At 35.8% G+C, this 23,930-nt stretch overlaps 1 protein-coding gene across 1 annotated transcript in view; it reads right to left on the bottom strand.

The window, feature by feature from the left end:
- LOC150108715 (formin-binding protein 1-like) overlaps positions 1–23,930 on the bottom strand; it is a 455,638-nt gene that overhangs the window by 235,324 nt on the left and 196,384 nt on the right. The window lies entirely within an intron of this gene.

The following is a 23,930-nucleotide window of genomic DNA, read 5'->3' as shown; positions in this document are numbered from 1 at the left end:
TAGGTCACTGACAGTGAAAGTTCAGATAGGCATATGGATGAAGATGTTCATATGTTCAAGAGGCGGAGAGATTATTGTTGTCAAGTATGCACTCTATAAATGGAGACACAAGTCTCCAATGTTAGTTCAAGCACCATCGAACAGTGTTGTGTCCATTTAAATCTCCCATTAAAAGTAAAAAGGATGGTAACTTCAATATGACAACATTAAGGTAATCATGAAAGATATATGCACCAGAAGATAAGTACATGCAGCATAATGTTATAAGAGATCCAACTGAGTCTGACTGCACTGCCTCTATGTCTGTATTAAGTAGGACTTACTGGAATGTGATATGGTTACCAACATTGATGACAATTTCTCCATGGGCAGATCCATCACATGTCCTGGCCTTACACAAATGAGGGCTACTTTTCATAATCTCGAATGGTCACTGGGCTTCAGGTATGTTTCTATAGGCAAAAGAATATTAGATTATACTTCTGCAAAGGAGCTTGATGTTATCAACATTTTAACAGAATCCACAACAATTCCACTGTAGAAATGTTTTCATTATTTATTTTTGGTGATATCATATGACTTCTGATATGAGATCCTGTTTTCATTAGCTTTTAATGTTATAAGAAATGACAACATATACTAGAATATTAATTATAAAAAAAACTTTAATTAATACCTGCCTATATTTCGAAATTGTTACATTGCCATCATCAGGGATCACAAAAAATGATATGTGCATGCAAGCTAATACTAAGCAAATGAGGCTGAATAAAGGCAACAGAAGTCAGGCCTAAACTCCTAAACAGTGCTCCCTACTGTGTCGAATTGGGGTATCTTGGCTGTTGAGCAGACGATTTTAAAATGTGTGCTTCCTAAATCTGGGGTAGTCTCATGCATCTAAATTTGTTCAGGTTTGGAAAGTTTTTCAGAGCTGAGGCAAACTTGAGAAATAGACTTGCATACTTGTACTTACTGCGGTGTATAGAGTGGCCTTCCTCCAGCATATTCTGTGATAAGTGTCCGATGCATGGTCAGCAAGTTCTGAGTGGCTGTATTGGTGGAACCGGATGTAGTCCTTGTGTTTGGATGTCCTGATACAGGCAGTCCTACTGGTTTAGTCGTAGCAGGATAGTTCGCAACTGCAAGGGACCTGGGGAAGTTGCTAGTCTTTGGCAGAGCAGATAATAGATGCTAATATGGGAGGTCATATTTTCTGATTTTTGTTAATTTTTTGGATGTGCCCTGGATACATGGAATGGTGATAGACTTTGGGTAATCTCTGCTCTGAAGGGGGAGAGCATGGGGTTGCAGTTACATGGTTTTAATAATTTTTGGATTTTTTTGGGGATTCTAGCCATTGCCTAGGAAGGTGTTAAGGATATCATAAGTTCAGTAGTTAGGGCAAATCTGAACTGATTAATTTTGCACTGTTAAACAGAGTTTTTATAATCCCATATTGTTGGGGGGGGGGTGATTGTTGCTGAATGTATCTACCTGTATGTGTAGGTTTTCTATAAACAGAGAATGCCAGGGATCCATCAGGCTGGCATATAATTAGAGTATCTAGGAATAGAAAGCTGTTGTTGTTTTGCTTTTTCAGGGTAAGGTGGATTCTGAGGTGCTGATTGTTTAGGTGTGTTATGAAATTATGGAGTGTAATTCAGGCCATGTGCGGAGAACACATCATCCACGTAGCGTAGCCAGACAAGTGGGTTTACGTGGGGCAGAGTTTAAGGCATTTTCTTCAAATGTCTCCATAAAGAAGTTGGCCAGGGGTGGAGAACCAATGGTTGTCTCCTCTATCTGTTTGTAGAATTTTACATGCCAAAAGAAATAGCCTGATTTCATGGTGAACTGAAATAAGGCTGAGATACTGGAAGGAAATATGGCTTGGATGAGGTCTTTGGGATCTTGAGTGGGACATTGATGAATAAGGAGGAGACATCAAAACTGACCATTATGTCAATGTGTTGAAGTGTGAGGTTTTCTATACTGGCTTTAAAGTGGGCTGAGTTTCTTTTTTTTTTTTTTCTTTTTTTTTTTTAAATGTGTGAGGATGTGTTTCCTAATTTGTATGTGGGTGAATCAATGCTATCCACAATGGGGCATAATGGCACATTTTGTTTGTGGATTTTTGAAAGTCGGGAGGGGGGGGTCTAGAGTTATAAGGTTTTAATCTGTTTATAACTTCTACATGACAAGAGCTCTTTTAAGGATCCTGTGGAGTGCTCTGATTTGTGTGCTGGTGGGATCAGAGTCTATGGGAAGTCGATAGAATGACTAATCAGATTACTCAGGGAAGCATGCCTCTTTACTTTTAGATTATTGTACCTACCTCCCTATAGACTATGATCACACTAGCACACAAATCAGAATACTCCACAGGCTCCTTAAAAAGGTTACCACTTAGCATATGGAAGTTAAAACAGAAACTAAATACTTTATAACTTTTATAAGGTGTTGTGGGGCATAACCGTGACTAGTATCCCCCTTCATATATCATCAATTGTTGGGGGGGGGGGGGTACTAGTCATGGTTACAGTAGATACATTTTTATTGAAGCAGCAATGTTGATGCAGTCTGAAAAACTACACCAACATTGCTGCTTCAATAAAAACGTCTCCTGATGAGTTTTTTTGACTCATTTTGTAGATCCTGTAACCCTTTCAAACTCTTCTGAATGAAAAAAAAGGATGACATTCTTCCAAATGGTCATTCCTCTACTGCATGTAAAATTAAGAAAAATAGATTATTTTTTAGTTGTCTGTAATATTTTCTGTTTCTTATTTTGGTTTTCTGTTGATGTTTTAACAATATTTGGACATTAACTCTCTAGTAAGCAATGACTGAACTCAGTAGTGAACCAGCAGGGACACTTCGGTCTCTAAACTGGCACCACAGGAAGCTTTGGGGCCCTGTCCCCATACCATAAGGAAAGGTAACACTGCAATACTTGATACTTGCAGGCAAGCCTGCTCTGCCAGTCTTGCTGAAGCAGAGGCCAAAGTACTGTGAGAATACCAGGATCCCCCTCCAGATGTTCATTGGTTGCACTGCATTGGAAACATGGCTGCAAGGTGTTGGATCTCAGTGATGGTAGTGAACAATATAAGAAGAAAAGCATAAGAAAGAGAATAAAAATGAAATGGACCAGTACCACCCCAAGTGGAAAAAGTGAAACAGAAAGGAATAGACAAGGTAAGCATTCAGAGGTTGCATATGAGAGATGGTAAGGGTAGGACTGGTTACAGACCAAGGAATGAATTACTATGATTGTTTACAAATGCTAGTGATTATCAGATATAAGGGTAATGAAATTGTTGTACTGATCAAGTTTGTTTCTTTAAAACTGTTGGAATAAGTGAGACAAGGCTCGATGAGGATAATATTTTGAAGAGAAGAGAGATAAAAGAATATGATGTTATTTATGATAACATGAAGCACGGCTGCTCTGGTTACAGCAGAAGAGCTGGACTGGTGAAATGTGAAGGGATTAATAATGGTTTGAGGCAATCTAGTATGAGACAGAGGATAGTGACAAAGGAATGCACAGGCAATTGGCCTAGAAAATAAAAATAGGTTAGTCATTGTTGGGTGATTTTAATTACAGTAATATAGATCAGAATGAAAAGTTCACGACAGAAACAAAGTGAATAAATTTCTCACCATTTTGAGGGATATCTATCTAGTATGCAACAATGAGCAAGTGAAGCTCAAGCGCCTTGGATTTGATCATTTCATCAGAAGATGTGATTGTAAATGAGATTTGTATTCTCCCTTCCTGTAGTGTGATAACCATGAGGTGATTACCTGGATGGAAACCAACTATACAAGGTCTTCTGTGAAGAAAGGAATAAGTAAAACTACTACAAATCTAGAAATTGTCAAAAAGCTTAGGAGACACCTTAGAGTTAGCATGGAATGAAGAGTTAGGCAGAAAGATAAAAATGCAGCTTGAGCACTGATCATGATCTATTTAACAGCAGTAATGTCTGAATGTACTTCAAAGGCAAGGAGGTTAAACAAGGCAGGTGTGAAATGGTTAAATGAAGATGTCAAACATACAGTCTGGAAGAAGGCATTATGGAGGCATCAGTAAGATGAGTGATGATAATCAGTTGCAATGAGGACTACGAAGAACACACCAGGAAGGCAATTAGCCAAAGAGGCAAAGAAAAATCACAGCAAGTTCCCTTGATATGTGGATGAGAGAGAGATTATGGGAGAATAACAGTTGGAGAAAATAGCAGAATGGTAACTGCTATCAAGTACCGTATTTACTAGAATATGACTTCGCCCTCACATATAACTCGCATCCCTAATTTTACTTTATGAAAAAAGAAATTAAAAAGTTTCGCATATACCTCGCACATAAAAAAAAGTTTAAACATGTTCATGTCAGGGTGATAGTAACTCGCTCCTTGCAATAAACAACAAGTGCTCCCCAACAGCCACCATATTGCAAATAAGTAAATTTTATTGTATCACTGAATAAGGTACAGAGACATTTGCTGTCTGTGTAATATATTTCTCAACAAATAATACAATTAGAAACAACTGGGATAAAAACAGCACTAAATAATGAATCACATGTCTCCTCGCACAGAAACTATGCTGTATAGACTCAATCAATACTATATGTTGCATAAGCAAACGGTATCTACCTAAAAAAAGCTATTGTTTCAATTTTTCAATTACATTTAATAAGTGTTTGTTTGATTGCATTTGAAATTTTCAATGTCATTAAGACAGATCACAAAGGCTAACTTCAAATAAAATTCTACTACGAACATATCATATAATGTGTGTGCGAATCCGCATGGCAGCTTGATGTGAAAGCAGCACGCAAACAAGCAGCAATAAAATTCAACCAAAGGGTTGAATCTTTGTGTGAGTTAAGCCTACCCACGCAACGCAGAAGTGGTACACTTACAGTAATGAGAAGTTCCTTCGGAACAATAAATGGCAAAACACCACCCTATTGTGAACATGTTAAAACTAAGAAATATATTAGTGAATGTTGTTATGCCAGTTTCAGATATTGTGGAATTCGATTGAAGAGAATTAACATTTCAACTCAATAATTGTCAACTTGCCTTTGTTGTTGGGTCAAGCGTTCTTTTGTTAATACAACACCAATCACATGCATGTCTTCATTGCTGCGCTATCTCTACTGGTGTACCACTGCTGTCTATTTCACGCTCTGCTTTCAGTTCTCATTAGTCATTTGTGAAGGATTGTTCATTACCTATCTCAAGTCCTGTAAATTACTGGTAATTTTTGATTGAAATAATGGGAAAGAAGATGACGCTATTTGGGTAGATGACTTTGACCATTCACACAAGAAAATCACTCTCGATAGCAAACAGAGATTCTTGGTTAGTCATACCCATTTTCAGTCTTTTCCTGAAAACTTTAATTTCCAAAAATCCCTGCATATATCTTGCACCATGATTTTTCAGCTTTAATTTTGTGAAAAAAAAGTGCAAGTTATATTCAAGTAAATAGGGTAAATTGCTGAGATATTAAATGAGCAATTCCTAAAGAATTTCATTCTCAAAAGCGTGCATACGACATGATTCAGAGATTGACTACAGTGGGACCAATAGTAAGCAAGCAGGAAGTATAGAAGAAATTAACTCAAACTTGACAGAACATTAACATAATGAATACTGACGAATTAACATGAATGAATATCATCACAGATGTAGATGTCTTAAATAAATACAACACAGGAAGCGACCACAGAACACTAAGAGGAAGAATAAGTATAAATACAAAGTAAAGAGAAGAAAATAGATGACTCCATAACAAATGAAATGCTTAAACAAACTAGAAAAATATATCAAAAGGAAATAAAAGGATATTGGAAGCAAAAGAAGAAAAATATTTAAATACTCTTAACCAAGATATTACAGATATAATTATAAACAGCTTAAATAAGATAAAAAGAGCTAAAAAAAAGCAGAAAATAACAAAAGAAACTCTGAACCTAATTGAAAAAAAAAAAAAAAAGAAAGAAACCTGAAGCAATACTTAAATCAAACAGAAAAGGCAGAAATAAACAAAACCATCAAAAACAGAATAAGAAAAGAAATAAGAGCAAGAAACTATTGAAAAAAGTAAACGTATCCTACTATGAGAATATTACATGAAGCACAAATAATCAATATTAAAGACAAGAATGGTAAATTGATCCAGGAAAGACAAAAAATAATAGAAAGAATCGAAGAATTCTACAGTAATTTACATAGCTCAGCCCAATCAGGACACTGAAATCCATTCACTATGACATGGAAGTACCACCAATATTGATTGAAGAAATAAAAAATGTCTTAAAAGGAATGCCATATAATAAAAGCCTGGGACCAGATAAAATCATAGCCGATGATATCATAAGACATGAGGAAGAGAATTACTAAAAAGGTTCAAATGCTTTTTAATAAATGCTTAACAGAATCTGAAATCCTAGATGACTGGAACATAGTACAAACAGTCTTAATATACAAAAAAAGGAGATAATACAGATCTAAAACAGTACAGGAAAATCAGCCTGCTTTTACATATGTATAAATTATTCACCAAAATACTAACCAATATAATGAAAAGCAAACTAGAGTTCTCACAAACAAAAGACCAGGCAGGATTCAGAAGTGGATATCCAATTAATGACCACCTCCAAACTAATAACCAGATAATAGAAAAAACAAAGGAATACAATATACTACTTTGTGGCATCTATCAATTATGAAAAAAGCATTTAATAAAAGAGAAAGAACGGCAATAATAGAGGCACTAAATAACCAAGGTATTGAAAAACCATACATACAACTAATGCAACAGTAATATCAAAATCAGCTAACGCTTTTTTATTCCCGTATACAGGAGTAGGTGAGGTCATTTAGCCCTATCTAACTTTTGGAGACTGAGTGGGCAGTTCAATCTCCACTGGTACCCAATCAGAGACAGATGGCCCAAAGCTATCACTAATTAAGTGGTACGCAGTGAAGAGAGACGGCTCAAATGTGCCGCCATCTCGTGGTCCCTAACCCTAACACAATATATTTAATGTCTGAAATAATGTGGGTTCTACGGTCGATTTTCTTGAGTTTACAGGATGAAAAACCCGAGTTTCTGGGAGGAAAAACCAGCTTGCCCGTGCCAGAGATCGACTAACTCGGGAACCGGTCGAAAAAAGGCTTAGAAAAATTTCCTCTAGTCGCTGACTAGACTCGAAATGAAGTCTTCCTTCGTGCGGCCAAGCGCGGTAGTGTGCAAACGCCATATCCACTGAGCTACACAGGCTCCCTCAACAGTAATATACAATTAAATAATCTAAAAGCAAAAATTAAAACAGACAGAAGAATAAGACAAGGAAAATATAATGTTAGCAATAATATTCAATGTTTATCTACACGAAATATTTAAAAATCTAAATTAGGAAGGGGAAAAAAAAGCTATCAGAATAAATTGGTCAATATCTAAGAAATTTAAGATTCGCAGATGACATTGTACAATTTCCTAAAACAGCTGAAGAGTTAAAAGAAATGATTAACATAAATAATGACAAAATTAAAACAATATACAACAAGAATACAAACTACAACCAAAAGATACAAATGACAGAGAAATAGCAAATGTAAATAAATTCAAATAAATTCAATTTATCTGAATTTAGAGTGTATAAAATTCTTTGTGCTTGCAGTTAGCATACTTCGTAGACTTGTAGATCAGTTAAATCCATCTTGAAGAACACAAAAATTACATCTGCGATCATCTGTGTGGCAAGTCTGGACTGACAGAACATGCTCTTGATACATTGGATTATATGGAAGAAGACATCGGTAATACATAGACAGAAGTTGCTATAGATTTGAAACTATCTTTAGAATCAACACATGTTATAAAGCACTCTTCCCCAACCTCAAAAAAGTATGGTTGCATAAAGCTGCCAAAGATTTGGGAGACAGTCAATGTAAGAACAGATGATTATTCTTACAATGACCCAACCCACAAAGAGCACCATGTTAGGACATTAGTTCTGTCTGTTTCTGTTACAACTTGAATTGGTTTTAATGATTTAGTTGAGTGCCTGTGTGCTTGTCACAGGCCTCTCTTGGTGTTCTTGATCCTGTGAAGTGCTATTATGAATTTATTATATTGTTAATAATGGTTAAGATATGCAGAGAATAACATAAATATATTAAGCCCATATATATATTCCTTCCATGTTACAAGGACAATACCAGAGACAAAAGATCAGTTGACAATTCAAAACATTTAAATTAAATGTTGCCAAGAAATTATATTCTTGTTTAATCCTTATCCTAGTGTAAGCAAACAAAAGTTGACCAAGAAGCATCTTCACAACCAGGATACTTATAGAAGCTAATGCCTTCATATTAATTATCTCTCCCATAATGCAAAGCACACATCCGATCGAACATAATGCTGTGCATTATACATGTCGGGAAAAAAATTTCTACAAATGTCTCTGATCCAAGAGTATTTTAATAATAAGGTGATACATATTTTCACTATTGTAGTATTTTCACTATTGTACTATTGTAGATAAGAAGTTAGTAATGATGTAAATTTTTCATGTAGTACTATCATATCCTGTACACCCCTTGAGGGTACATGGAAGGAATTTGATGATGATGATGATGATATTTTCAATATTTGTATACGGGAATTATACACTTCTGCATTACTTCAACCTTAGTATTATCTCTTCTGGGTCTGCCTTCCACTGATGAGATCTCAATAAAGGTTGAAACCAGTCTGGGTAGTGGGCCTTACCATAATGCATGACAGACTACATGTCCAATAAGATGTGTGCTTAACATTATGGAATACTAAGGCAATTAATTCGTCGTCATCATCAATTTCCTGCCATGTACCCTCAAGGGGCGTACAGGATATGATAGTACTACATGAAAAAATTACATCATTACTAACTTCCTATCTACAATTTAACTCCAAATCAGTCTGTTACTTGTCAAGACTCCAACATTATCAGATCTTATATTTCTATCGTCTAAGGCACTTTGTACCGTATTAATTCACCTATATCTTGGTCTTCCCCTGGGTCGTTTTCCTGCCAACCTGGCAGAGAACACTTGTTTTGCTAATCTTTTCTCTCCCATTCTATTTAAGTGACCATACCACCTGAGATTCGCTCTGTTAATGCATTCCTGGATGCTGACAATGTCAAGTTCTTTCCTAATATCCTCATTTTTAATATGATATTGCCATTGATGCCATCTGTTCACGCCTCTAATCTCTCTCAGGACTCTCATATCTGCGGTCTCTAGTCTTTGGTCAAGTGTTTTACTTCTGAGCCAGCTCTCAGATCCATAAGTTAAAACTGGTTTGAACACTGTCTTGTATACAGCTATTATGACAGTTAATTAATTTAGTCAGAGAATCTTGCAGACGTGTAGCAGATTTATTTAGAAGTATAACATCATCTGCATAAAGCAAAGAGCTGACATTAACATCTCCAATTTTGATATCATGTTTAATACCACTTTCCTTCATAATGTTATCCATATAGATAATGAATAACAAAGGGGATGATGTACATCCTTGTCTGACAGCAGATTTAACATTAAACCATCTTCCTGTACTTCAATTCTAACTGCTGACTTACAACTCAAAGACTAACTACTGCTTGATATAATGCCCCATTGACACCATATAACTTCAGCGTACTAAATAGCTTCTCTCTTGGCACCTTGTCACATGCCTTTTCCAAATCGACAAAACTTAAATGAGATCTTTGTTATATTCCCATGCTTTCTCGACTATTTGTCGTAAAGTGAAAATCTGATCATGACAGCCTCTATTTTGCCTGAATCCAGCTTGTTCTTCACCCAGCTTTTCTTCCACAATTCTTCTCAATTGTTTCTCAAGTATACTTGCATAGATCTTGCCAGGAACACTTAGCAGGGAAATACCTCTGTAATTGTCATATTCAGTTTTATTTCCATTTTTATATATGGGTACTATGAGAGCTCTACTCCAATCATCGGGAATTCGTCCCTCTGTCCAGGCTTTCTGAACTATGCAGTGCAGCCACTGTAAGACTTTTATACCACCATATTTAAGCATTTCTGGTCGAATATCATCCACTCCTGCTGCCTTTCCACATTTTAAGCCTTTGATGGCTTTTTCTACTTTAAGTATGGATATGAATTCCTGACTGTATGTCTGTTCAGTGTTTTTTACCACTGTACTGTCATCACTGCTTCTTTCATTCACCAGTTTTTCAAAGTAATTATTCCATACTTCAAGGATATCCTTTTCTTCTGTTTTCATGTCACCTTTATCATCTCTAACTCCTTTTACAGCACTCTTTCCTCCATTCATAAGCTTCTTCAACAACCTCCAAAATATTTTGCCACCTTCTTGATATTTATTTTCTATATTCTTCCCAAAGTCCTCCCATGACTTTTGTTTAGCTAGTTTTACACGGTGTTTAGCATTCTTGCATTTGTCTCTGTATTCTCTAACAGCACAAGCTGACTTATTTGACAGGAACTTTTGATATGCTTTCTTCTTTTCCTTCACTGCATCTTTAACTTCCTGTGTCCACCAGGGAGTTCTGATTTTTTTATCCTTACAGACAACCTCACCACATGCCTCTCTGGGTGAATCAATCAAGGTTTTCTTGAAGGCTTGCCACTGAATCTCTAAAGTTTGGTTCCTGTTTTCAAACGCTTTCATTTATTCTTCAATAATCTTTGTGTATTTTAGTCTACAGTTGACATCTGAGAGCTGCTCAACTTTTATTCGCTTTAAAACTTTCTTACATGTTATTCTTTTCAATATGAAATTCAATTTTATCCTGCTCAAGACTAAATAGTGATCACTTCCAATTTCAAATCCTCTGTACACTCTAGTGTCCTGCACCAGGGAGAAAACATCACTATCAACAATAACATAGTCAATGAGACTTTTCTTATTCCTTGCCTCTTCTCTCCATGTGAGTTTGTGCGCATTTTTATGTTGGAACATGGTGTTAGTAATAACCAGTCCATGTCCTGAGCAGAAATCCAACAGATATTTGCCATTATTATTAGCTTTGCTCTTTTCTCCAAATTTTCCCAAAATATTTTTGTATGTCTCACAATCATTTCCTACTCTGCTATTTAGATCCCCAACAAGGACCAACTTTTCCTTTTTCATTGTGTCAGTTGCTTTTTCTAAAGCGTCAAAAAATTCTTCCACTTCTACCTTAGTAGAACATTCTGTGGGACCATAGGCACAAATAAGTCTCATTGTCCAGTTCCCCATTCTCATATTTGCCCACATTACTCTACTTAAGACTGACTGCCATTCAAGAAGATTCGCCTCGTATTTTGTGTTGAATACTATGGCTACTCCTTCTTTTCCTTGATTGTCATTGCCTGAATATAACATTTTGTACTTATTGCTCAGAAAGATCTCACCAGGTTTTGTCTTTTTTGTTTCAGTCACCCCTATTATGTCGATCTGGTACTTGTTCCCTGGCGAAAACAACGGAGGCCTTGTTTAACTGGGCGATGCCCCAGCCGGCATGAAATTTTGTCATGTTGTACCATCATTTTTTATTTTGGTTTAACCAATAAGAATACAATTTGGTCGGCTAAATCCCAAATTGCAAGCCCATCCTCGTTCGTTCGGTATCCAAGTAGATACCCAAGGGTGATTAACATACCCACGAGAAGGTGAGGATTGGACATTATGTCAGAAGACCTGGTCAGTTCTCTGCATTCCTTTAAAGGCTATGTGGAGGTCTCCTCTCAGTTATACAGCTTCGACCCTTAAGCACACCGGGCAATTAATTAGCTTCTATATACAAGTAGCCTAGTAATGAAAATACCCCATGCACAAACTTTGTTTGATAACATCTGGATAATGGATTAAACAAGAATATAATTTCTTGGCAACTTTAAATTATAAAAAAGTGAAAAAACTTTCCACAATTCAAAACACGTCATAAGATTTGAGTTATATAGCATGTGTTTATTTGCTCATGTCTCAGTCACAGGAGAGTACACTATTAGAGTTCAAGGGGAAAAAACAAACAATAGTTAGCTTTTACAATTCAAATAGAGGACTACATAACTCATTTGGATTAATGAACAAAACTTTGAAATATGCACGTAAACAGAAAAGTTGAGGCTTGGATGGTGTCATAAAGTTTCAAGAATAGACTAACAAATTTAAATCAACTCAAGTGTAGAATCTTTGATTCCGTAGAAATCTATGTCCAGGCTTGCTTCCTATAGGAAGCAAGCCCATACTTTGTTTCTAAGGATTTGATATAGTTCTGACATTTTTTGGATTGTAATCTCTGCAGAGCAGCCCATGTGTCCAAAATAATAATGTTGATATCTACAAAGCACTTTAGAATTTCAATTCAAATCACTCTGTTCTTGAAATGAAACCATGACTCTGCAATTCGGTGGAATGAAATTTGATCATCTGTTCCTTGAAACTCGTGAAAATTTTTGCCACCATCCAAAACTTAACCATGCTGATTGATTTTTGCCTGTTTCAAAGTTTTAAAAAGTAATTAAGATTAACTGCTTTTTTTTTTTTTTTTTTTTTTTGTAATAGTGAGTGAACATATAAAAGTCATGCACAATAACATTGAATCTGTTTATCATATACAAATAAGTGGTGCTTTCAGCAGTTTATGCAAATGAGCCACAGCATGAATGCAGGCCTTATGGAACAGTTTTCCCCATTTCCATTTTCTGGAATAAGAACCACATTTTGTGACAGCAAAAGTCTTGGATATGGCTACAAGACATCATTTAACCAATGAATTCTTTGGTGTGGGGAGCCATCATAAGACAAGAGGCTGGCCAAACTTTGGGCATAAATAGCCCGATGCTTGCATGCGAGTCATTCCAGTGGTTACAGAACATGGAACCAATTCCAACAGTCACAAACAGCATCCTGGAGATACAGTGAAGGAAGGCCATGGACTACAACTGCAGTGGGTGACTGTTATCTCGATTATCTGCTCATCAAAGCAAGACTGCTACCTCAAATCAGCTAAGATCTGACCTTGGGTCAGCATAAAGAAACATTGGTATCTGCTTTCAGTGAGCTCAGCAGGATTTACGAAAGAGGCTAGGCAAACTGGTAATCTGTGTGTCCCTATTCCCATATCACAGGATCCAAGTCCAATCAAGGTCAGTACTGTTTACAAAGGGCCTCCATAGCTTAGTTGGTACAGATCAGCATTTCTCAACCTTTCTAAGTCCAAGGACCAGTAATATGCCTAGAACAATTCTATGGACCACTAAGTTATGTAATTTTTTTAAACACCTCTGTGGGAATTATAAACATTTTAGGGAAAACTAAGCCATTTATAACATAATAAATCTAAAAGCATGTTTTGAATACATGTGGAAATATGATTAATTAAATTGTAAGTAAACGATTAAAAGTGTATCATCATTGAACAAAGTTTTAATTTTTATTAAACAAATAAATAATATGATATAATTATGTAACTACTTACTTTTAATGAGGTGGTTGAGCTTCTTGGTCCTTACAGAATTACTGGATATCTGGCTCAATAGTGGTCAACTTCAGTCGAAATCCTTTCTCACAAAGATAGTTGTAGAAAATTGCATGACGATTTTCAATGCTTCTTCAGATAATTCGGGAAATTCATTTCTCACTGAAGGCGAGATCCAGAATTGAGCCAAACCAATATCACGGAATTGCATTTTAAGCCAACTGTCACTTGAAAGCTCAATTAACTGTTCTTTTTTTCATAACGAAAGGTCATTCTCATGACTGTAAGCCTGAAATGGATTGCAAATCCACAGAAATTTCTTGTAAAAGTTATTCAGAAAATATGTTTCAAAATTCTGTTTCAGAGTTTTGAGGTGGTCACAAACCCTTTCCAGAAACTCAGAATCAACAAAAATATCATTTTCCACAAAGGATTCCAATGTTGGAAAAGATACAAATTGTTTGTCTTTTACATAACTAATCCATAACATCGGTTTTTTCTCGAATTCCTTTATTTTGTCGTAGGCATCAAGAACAGTTGAAGAATTTCCCTGAAGGGAGAGTTTTAGTTCATTTAATTTTGAAAAAAATGTCTAAAAGATAAGATAGTGTTGATAGCCATGCTTCGTCAACAAGTAGTGATGCAAAATCAGAATTCCGTTCATTTACAAATAATAAAACTTCATACCTTAATCGAAATAACCTTGTTAGTACTTTGCCCCTGGAAAGCCAACGAATTTCAGAATGAAACAAAAGTTATATATATATTTACTGCCCATTTCATTGCAGAATAGTACTGAAAATAGCCTGTTATTAACTGCTGAGTCTTAATAAAATTAACTAGTTTTACAGTGTTGTATAGCACAGTTTTAAATTCTGGTAGCATTCCTTTGGAGGCTAACGCTTCCCTATGTACGAAACAATGTACCCAATTCATATCTGGAGCTACTTCCTTGACCTTAGAAACAAACCCCACTATGCTTGCCTGTAAGGTGCAAGCTCCATCTGAACAGAAGATCATACATTTTTCCCAATGGATCCATTCGTGTATTATGTAATTATTGTGTGAAATATTTCTTCTCCAGTTGTTTGGGATGACAAAATTCTACAAAACAGAATATCATCAGGAATGTTATCATGTGCATATCTTATGTAGCATATAAACTGTGCATCATTTGTAACTTAACTCTTTCAATTAACTGAGATTCAATGTCACCTGCCACATCATTAATTCTGCGACTGACAGTGTCATTTGAAAGAGGACTCAAATCAACATCTTTTAGAAACTTGTAGTCAAACATAGTTTTTACCACATATTTTATAGCTGGAAGTAGTAAATTTTCCCCGATAGGGATAGGTTTCCCTGATTTTGTCATGCACAAACTTAAGAGATAGGATGCTTCCAGTGCCGTGCTATTAATAACCTGTGACCAAAACTATATCTTTCCCATGATTTAATGTCCCTAAACGTCACTGAAAAAATTCAATTGGCTTATTTTAGCATCACAATGTTTAGTTTCTAGTTTGTTGGAGTTTTGCAGGTTTCATGAACTTGTTCAACAACACCTTATAACACATTGAGGTTTCTGTTCACTTTCATCTCCACACCAAGTAAACCTGAATTTCAAATATGAACTGTTATATTTCCTACTGTATTTTTTCTTTAAACTGCTTGTTTCTTCTACTTTAATAGTATCAGATTTACTCACCGTTACAACATGTGTATCACAATTAGGGTTAGCATCACCTGTTTCATTTTCTTTTCTTTTCAAAGTCCTAGTGCTAAGCCACTTTTCCATTATTAAAAAATGTTTCCAAAAATATATATAAATACTGGGATTAACTAATGACACACTTTGTCCAAGTATCACTTAGCACTTCTGAAGATATACTGAACCTTGGTTGAAGGAGGAAAACCTTCAATAATAAAATTCAATAAACAACAAGCAGTTGGTTGAAATGTGGATAACAAGTTTACTTCAAATCTGACAAAACAGCAAGGGAAGGCGGAAGCAATAAAACCATATTGTTGTTCACTTCACCCCTCTTTTATTACAAATTATTGTAGCTGGAGAATGTTCATTATTTGTTGGTTTTTTTAAAGTAACCATTTTATTTCAATAATTTTTACTTACTTATTTAATTTTAATTTGTTTTGTTTTAATAATTAAAAAAAAAAAATTTATTTAAGTCTGCCTGCAGACCACAGTTTGAGAAACAGTGGTATAGATGTTTTTACCATCTATAGCCCTTTGGTAGGAAAGATCTGGGTTCAATTCCTATCCACGATGTGAGGAACCTTTATTTAGTCTCTTTAGACAAGATATTAGCTGGTCTCATATGAAGGTAGAGGATTTTTTCCACCCAGAATCTCAGGTTTTTCTTCTCTGAGAACAGGAATCAGCCTTGCGCATACACACATCCACAGACAAACCCACTCCTGGAATAAAGATTAACCAACCTATTCCATACGGTTTCAGTTTCGAATGCCTACCCGGTGAAGTGTGGATCTACGTGTGAGCATAAATGAACAACAACTGTTTGCAAACAAGTCTCAATTTGTTCTGCAAAACGATATCAGGCATGCTCTGAGATGGAGAGAACAGGGACACATTATCCTTCATCTAATATATCTGTGAAATAGACACTTAATGTGGAAGTAGCATGAATGTTTGTGGAGGCATCTCATTGGCTGGATTCATTGACCTGTATGTGCATCTATATGCAGGTCAGAAAGGGAAAACATTTATCTTACATGATGATAATGCTGGTCCTCACTGACCCAAAGCCAAATCTTCAAAAACTATTGTACATGTGGATTGGTCAGTCAGGTCTCATGATCTTAATCCTATTGAAGGTGTCTGGGATGCTCTATGAGGGTTGTTTGAAAAGTTTGATAAATTTCCAATAGACAGCGACACAATTTGTTCATTCATACCAGTGTCGGCATGTATCACCTTTTTCATAACGCCTGGTAAAATGTTTGCCATATGTGACGAGTAGTTCTCGTTTGGCAAACGTTTAAAATGACTGTGTTTGTGTTTTTCATAAAAATGGAGAAAAACGAGTTTCATGCAGTGATAAAACACTTTTATTTGAAGAAGTGAATCGCAGCACAGATCAAAGTCGAGTTAGATGCAGTTCATGGAGACTATGCAATAGCATTAAAGACTATTTATTTGGATAAGTGACTTTAAATCTGGTTGTAAGTAAACTGAAGATGAAATGCACTCTGGATGCTCGACTGAGGTCACTATGAAGGAAATGATTGACAAAATCCATGGTATCTTTATGGAAGACAGTCAAGTGAAAGTGCATGAGATTGCAAAAATTGCAGGCATCGCAACTGAATGGGTGTATAATATCCTGTATGAAAAATTGCATATGAAAAAGATGTGTGCACGATGGGTGCCACGATTGTTGGCTGTCGATCAAAAATGCATGCAAAAAGACATTTTAATGCAGTGTTGGAGATGTTTAATTACAATTCGCAGGATTGTTTGCATCAATTTGTGACTGTAAACGAAACTTGAATCCACCACTACACACCTCAGACTCACCTCCCCAGCAGTCAAAACAGTGACAATGCCTGGTGAAAGAGCAATTAAAAAAGGCGAAGATTGTTTTTCAGTGCTCTTTAAACTAGGAGTTTAAACTCTTTAGATGTTTGGACCTCTGTACTGAGGTCATCATCAGGAAAATACATATGCATAAGATCCAAGCTACATGCTACAGCACTTTACAAATGTAAAATGAATCTAACTGCTTATTAATCTTTCACCTAGCCTGACCTCTTGTGGAAAAACTAATATTAAAAAAAAATTATAAACACATTAAAAATTTTTTTTTAATTTCAAAAACAAATAAGTATAAAAATAAATAAAAAATTCCAATTAAATTAAAATAATTAAAAAATAAACACATACAATATTTTTATATTGCACTATTGTAAGTACTGAAAAGTATTATTATGTGACACCTCCAAGGACTCATCATGGGAGGGCATTCTACTCTACTCTGCTGCACGTCATTATCTCTGCTGTTATTTAATTCTCCAACACCACTACTCGGAGTGCTTAAGGGTCAAAGCTATATTACTGAGAAGAGACCTCCACATAGCCTTTAAAGAAATGCGGAGACCTAACCAGGGCTTCTGACCTAATGCCCAATCCTCACCTTCGCGTGGTGCACCCTGTTGGGTATCTACCTGGATACTGAACGAACGACCAAATTGTATTCTTATTGGCTTAAACCAAAATACAAAATGATGGCACAACATGACAAAATTTCATGCTGGCTGGGGCGTCGCCCGGTGAAACAAGGCCCCCGTTGTTTTTGCCAGGGAACCAGGGCAAACAGCGAAAAGTCAGCTACTGGAACAAATCTGAGTTAAAAATTGGTACTATCAACATAAGAAGACTGAATGGCAAAGAAATGGAGCTAGCTGAGGAATTAGATAAGTACCAGATCGACATAATAGGGGTGACTGAAACAAAAAAGACAAAAACTGGTGAGATCTTTCTGAGCAATAAATACAAAATTTTATATTCAGGCAATGACAATCAAGGAAAAGCAGGACTAGCCATAGTATTCAGCACTAAATATGAGGCGAATCTTCTTGAATGGCAGTCAGTCTCAAGTAGAGTAATGTGGGCAAATATGAGAATGGGGAACTGGACAATGAGACTTATTTGTGTGGGACCATAAGGTAGAAGTGGAGGCATTTTTTCCTGCTTTAGAGAAAGCAAAGAAACTTATACAATGAAAAAGGAAAAGTTAGTCCTTATTGGGGATCTAAATAGCAGAGTGGGAAATGATTGTCAGACATACAAAAATATTTTGGGAAAATTTGGAGAAAAGAGCAAAGCTAATAATAATGGCAAATATCTGTTGGATTTCTACTCAGGACATGGACTGGTTATTACTAACACCATGTTCCAACATAAAAATGTGCACAAATTCACATGGAGAGAAGAGGCAAGGAATAAGAAAAGTCTCATTAATTATGTTATTGTTGAGAGTGATGTTTTATCCCTGGTGCAGGACACCAGAGTGTACAGAGTATTTGAAATTGGAAGTGATCACTATTTAGTCTTGAGCAGGATAAAATTGAATTTCATATTGAAAAGAATAACATGTAAGAAAGTTTTAAAGCAAATAAAAATTGAGCAGCTCTCAGATGTGAACTGTAGACTAAAATACAAAAAAAATTATTGAAGAAAAAATGAAAGAGTTTGAGAACAGCAACCAAACCTTGGAGAGTCAGTGGAAAAAAGAAAACACTGATTGATTCAGCCAGAGAGGCATGTGGTGAGGTTGTCAGTAAGGACAGAAAAATCAGAACTATATGGTGGACAAAGGAAGTTAAAGAGGCAGTGAAGGAAAAGAAGACAGCATATCAAAAGTTCCTGACAAATAAGTCAGTTTGTGCTCTTAGAGAATACAGAGACAAATGTAAGAAAGCTAAACACTGTGTAAAACTATCTAAACCAAACTCATAGGAGGACTTTGGTAAGAACACAGAAAATAAATATCAAGAAGGTGGCAAGATATTCTGGAGGTTGTTGAAGAAGCTCAGAAATGGAGGAAAGAGTGCTGTAAAAGAAATTAGAGATGATAAAGGTGATATGAAAACAGGAGAAAAAGATATCCTTGAGGTATGGAGTAATTACTTCAAAAAAATTGCTAAATGAAACTAGCAGTGATGCCAGCACACTGATAAAAAAACACTGACCAGGCTTGCAATCAGGAATACATATCCATACTTGAAGTAGAAAAAGCCATCAAAAGTCTGAAATGTGGAAAGGCAGCTGGAGTAAATGATATTCAACCAGAAATGCTCAAGTATGGAGGTATAAAAGACTTACAGTGGCTGCACTGCATAGTTCAGAAAGTCTGGACAGAGGGACGAATTCCCGATGATTGGAGTAGAGCTCTCATAGTACCCATACATAAAAAGGGAAATAAAACTGAATATGAGAATTACAGAAGCATTTCATTACTGAGTGTTCCTGGTATGATATAGGCAAGTATACTTGAGAAATGGTTGAGAAGATTTGTGGAAGAAAAGCTTGATGAAGAACAATTTGGATTCAGGCCAAATAGAGACTGTCAGGACCAGATCTTCACTTTACGACAAATAGTTGAGAAAGCATGGGAATAAAACAAAGATTTATACTTAAGTTTTGTCAATCTGGAAAAGGCATATGACAAGGTGCCAAGAGAGAAGCTATTCAATATGTTACAGTGCTACAGTTATATGGTTTAATGGGGCATATCAAGCAATACTTAGTCTGTAATTGAGTTGTAAGTTAGCAGTAAGAACTGAAGGAAGTACAGTAAGATGGTTTAATGTTAAATCTGGTGTGAGACAAGGACGTACATTATCCCCTCTGTTATTCATTATCAATATGGATCACATTATGAAGGAAAGTGGAATTAAACATGATATCAAAATTGGAGATGTTAATGTCAGCTCTTTGCTTTATGCAGACGATGTTATACTGCAAAATAAATCCGCTACAAGTCTGCAAGATTCTCTGACTAAATTGAATAACTGTTGTAATAGATATGGTATGAAAGTCAGCAATAAAAAGACAAAAACAATGAAAATAGGCAGAATCGTTGAAAATGTCAACTGTGTTTTGAATGGAGAACCTGTGGAACAAGTAAAACATTTCAGTTACTTAGGCATGATTTTTAGTGAAGAAGGTAAATTAAATATAGAAATAGACAACAGAATCAACAAAGCTAGTATGGTAGGAAGTCAATTGAAATTAGTCAGAACACTAAATTAGCTCAATACAAGATAGTGTTCAAACCGATTTTAACTAATGGATCTGAGCTCGGTCAGAAGTAAAACACTTGACCAAAGACCAGAGACTGCAGATATGAGAGTCCTGAGAAAGATTAGAGGAGTGAACAGATGGCATCAATGGCAATATCATATTAAAACGAGGATATCAGGAAAGAACTTGACATTGTCAGCATCCAAAAATGCATTAGCAGAGCTAATCTCAGTTGGTATGGTCACTTAAATAGAATGGGCGAGGAAAGATTAGCAAAACAAGTGTTCTCTGCAAGGTTGGCAGAGAAACGACCCCGGGGAAGACCAAGATATAGGTGGATTGATACTGTACAAAGTGCCTTAGATAATAGAAATATAAGATCTGATAATGTTTTAGATCATTATAATGTTAAAGTAACAGACTGATTTGGAGGAAAATTGTAGATAGGAAGTTAGTAATGATGTAAATTTTTCATGTAGTACTATCCTATCCTCCAAACCCGTTGAGGGTACATGGCAGGAATTTGATGATGATGACAATATTTTTAAACAATAAATAAATTAAAAACAGAACTACATTAAACATTTCTAAAGTCTTCTCATATCGAGATTTTCTTCTGGGCTTGTTCTGGTTGCAGATGGGTCCTCCACATTCTTGGAATAGTTATCCGTTGTTTTTGTTCAGGTTTGGATAGTGTTTTAGCACTTCATAGGCTTCTTTGAATTTTCTCTCAAACCAGGTTCTGGTGCAGTGTGGGGACTTGGTGCCTTTCCAGTCAATTCTATGGTATGTTTGGAGTGCATGATCTGATAGAGCCTGTTTTACCATAATGGAGGTATTTGGGCCAGGTATGGAAGAGTGTCTTTGGAAGAACTGAGTAAATTTTTTAGTTTTGTCGGGGGTTTGATGGCAGTTTTGATGTTGTATTCATGTAGTGTTCTATTTATTTCTTCTGAAATGGCTGTGGCATTCTTGTAATCGTTTTAGTTTTTAGTGGTATTTTTATGGAGGATCATGTGAACTGTTTTATTGTAGCCATTTTTTACAACTGTATGATTAATGATTATGAATTTTTGTTTTAGGGCTTGTTAATTTGAGCAAATTGTTAAGTCATAAGCAACCTCAAACACCCTCTGTGTTTGAGGGTGCTCATGACTACTAGTTTTTGTGTTGGGTGGTGGTATGAATTTTTGTGTATGTAGTGGCCCATGTGTGTAGGTTTGCAGTAGACAGCCTGAGGGAAGACATGTGCAGAGTGTGTCTAGAAAAGGAAGAGAGTTGTTATTTTAATTTCAATGGTGAATTGGATACACTGGTGTTGTTTCTTCATGTGGCTAAGGAATGTATTTAATGCTTTGCGGCCATGGGACCAAATGGCGAAAATATCATTAACGCATCTGATCCAGACTTTGGGCTGGTTGAATCTAGAACTCGTTGCTCGAAGTCTTCCATGAAAAAGTTAGCTATTGTGTGTGTGTGGGGGGGGGGGGGGGGGGTTGAGCCCATAGCTGTTTTCTTCATAACCTTCTTTTTGTATTTGCTGTTTTAAGGATACTTGTGACATAAGACTGAATGATATATGCACGTAAACACAAGAAAGATATTTAATTAACCAAATATTTCGGTCTGGAAAAACAGCAGACCATCCTCAGTGGTATTACAAGAACAGTTTTAAAAAATACAAGCTAGAATACTAACAATAGATCGTTAAAAATAGAACACGTCGCGTGATGTTATATCACTAAGTATTAAGTATAAAACGGAATATTTTGAAGTAGAGACATGATTAGAAGAAAAAAAAAAAATTAATGAGTAATTTAGACTTTCCCAGATTTTTGATATAGATATACAGTCATTACGATTCAGGTTGGGACGATGGAGCAAGGCCTCCATGCTTTCCTTGAACAAATGTTCAAACCTATAACGGGATTATGTAAGAGGCGAGTCCTGGACCAAAAGATGCTGTGGTCAGTTTCGATCCCATATTGAGCCAATCCAGACTTTTCAGGTTTGTTGTGAAGAATGGAGGATTGATGTTCTTGGATTCTTATTTCAAGAGAACGTCCAGTCTGTCCAAAATAGGAGAGAGAGATCACAGTTGCAAGGAATTTGATAAACTCCAGGAAGAGATAAAGTTGAGCATTTGTCTTTAGGAGAAGGAAAATAAGAAGACAATTTGTTAATAGGTGAATAAGTAGCTGTTAAATCATATTTCTTTAAAATTCTTGTGATACGTTCTGAAATACCGGAGATATAAGGAATAGGCACTCGATGTATTGAAACTTTGTTGTTTTGTGGAGGATTATAAGAATTGAGATGTTGAGTACTTGTTTTCAGAAAAGCCATTGAGTTTCATGTGTTGTTGGATAGTAGAAAGTTCTTTCTGTAGATAATCAAAAGTAGAACAATTAGTTTTGGCTCTTCTGATGAGGCATTTTATAATTCCTGTTTTTTGACATGGATGATGGGCTGATTCTTTAAGAATATAACGACCTGTGAACGTAGGTTTCCTGTATACTGTAGTTTTAAGAATATTTGAAGGTGAACGGATGAGGAGAACGTCTAAAAAAGATAACTGGTTGTTTTCTTCTATTTCCATAGTAAACTTTATACAATGATGCAAGGAATTAATACTGTTTAAAAAAGAAGGTAAAGAGTTTTTGCTGAGGCCAAATAGTAAAGATGTCATCTATATATCTTACCCAGAAAGATGGCTGAGGGAAAATAGATGAGAAGAGGACTTTTTCTAAATGTTCTAAATAAAAGTTGGCTAAAACAGGAGAAAGAGGACTCCCCATGGCCATTCCTTCTACTTGGTTGTAAAATTTATTTTGACATACGAAATATCCAGAATGTATTACGAAATCGAATAGTTTTATAATGTCTTGTGGAAAGATGTCAGCAAGTAATTTTAAAGTTTCCCTGAGAGGTACATTGGCATATAAAGATTCTATATTAAAGCTAACCATAAGATCTGTAGGTTGTAATGAGACATTTTTTAATTTTTCTAAGAAATCTGAGGAGTTTTTTAAAAAAGAATTAGAGTTGCCAATGTAAGATTTCAATAATTTAGCTAGACATTTGGCTATAGGGTAAGTAGGAGAATCAATACAATCTACTATTGGACGAAGAGGATAGTCAATCTTATGGATTTTTGGAAGGCCATAAAATCTAGGAGGGCTTGCAAAATGAGTTTTAAGTCTTTCAATTGTGTCTTTATCTAAACTGATGACTTCATCTAAGAGAGAATTTAATTTCTTTAGTTGTCTGTTGGTTGGATTATAATCAATTTCTTGATATGTGGAGCGATCTCGAAGCAAAAGAGAAAGTTTTCTTCTGTAATTTGCTGAGTCCATAACTGCTGTTGCTTTTCCCTTGTCAGCTTTGGTGATAATGCGGTGATTATTTTTTTTTCTCAAGGACTGTAAAGATTTAATTTCAGAAGGAGATATGTTGGAAGGAGGAAGTTTGAATCTGCCATTCTTCACAACAAACCTGAAAAGTCTGGATTGGCTCAATATGGGATTGAAACTGACCACAACATCTTTTGGTCCAGGACTCACCTCTTACATAGATCCTGTTATAGGTTTGAACGTTTGTTCAAGGAAAGCGTGGAGG

Source organism: Typopeltis vanoorti, chromosome 3, assembly GCF_054136105.1.
Source record: "Typopeltis vanoorti isolate ZY-2024b chromosome 3, IOZ_Tvanoo_1.0, whole genome shotgun sequence".
NCBI classification, from domain to species: Eukaryota; Metazoa; Arthropoda; class Arachnida; order Uropygi; family Thelyphonidae; genus Typopeltis; species Typopeltis vanoorti.
This window is presented reverse-complemented; position numbering and strand designations above follow the sequence as displayed.